The sequence below is a fragment of the Myotis davidii genome, unplaced genomic scaffold, assembly GCF_000327345.1.
Source record: "Myotis davidii unplaced genomic scaffold, ASM32734v1 C62450548, whole genome shotgun sequence".
Taxonomy (NCBI): Eukaryota; Metazoa; Chordata; class Mammalia; order Chiroptera; family Vespertilionidae; genus Myotis; species Myotis davidii.
Genome location: NW_006346060.1, coordinates 1 through 476, shown reverse-complemented (window position 1 = coordinate 476; position 476 = coordinate 1). Strand labels below are relative to the sequence as shown.

At 39.5% G+C, this 476-nt stretch overlaps 1 long non-coding RNA gene across 2 annotated transcripts; it reads left to right on the top strand.

Moving 5' to 3' along the window:
• The first annotated feature begins 6 nt into the window (after positions 1 to 6).
• Positions 7 to 476, top strand: LOC107181404. 2 transcript variants are annotated; one of them, XR_001512113.1, is made up of 2 exons: positions 7 to 108; positions 320 to 476. It is a non-coding gene; the product is annotated as an uncharacterized LOC107181404 (long non-coding RNA). The 2 variants fall into 2 exon arrangements; XR_001512112.1 differs by having other exon boundaries at positions 7 to 120.

Sequence of the window (476 nt, the reverse complement as noted above, 5' to 3'; positions counted from 1 at the left end):
TTAAATTCATAACACTGGATATGCTCGCGTCAAAGAAAATAAAACAAAACAAAACCCTGATGATTATCACATCACTGTGTGGTTCAACTTCCCCACGACTAGGAAAATGTAAGGCAAAAAGTAAGCTTAATATTAACGGCATTTGCTTGTAAGAGGAACGTATAATAGTTTAAGGAAAAAGGAAATTCATCTGATGAAACATGAGTTACACGAATAATTGACTTCAAATGTTTTTTTCCGAGTAGAAGCAATCATTTGTACTTGTATAAAGTGTCTTGTTTGTGTTGATTTTGACCCCCATCTGTCCTCTCTAATGCAGAACTGTCTGGCTGCAGCCCGCGCCTATCACTGCGCTCCATGCCCATCCCCTGCCGCACCCTGGATGCTACTCCTTGGGTGTGAATTACCAAGATAGCTTCTGGTCCTCTCTATTCCTCCTGATGTCCTTTATATTTAATAAATTTGGTTACCACTAA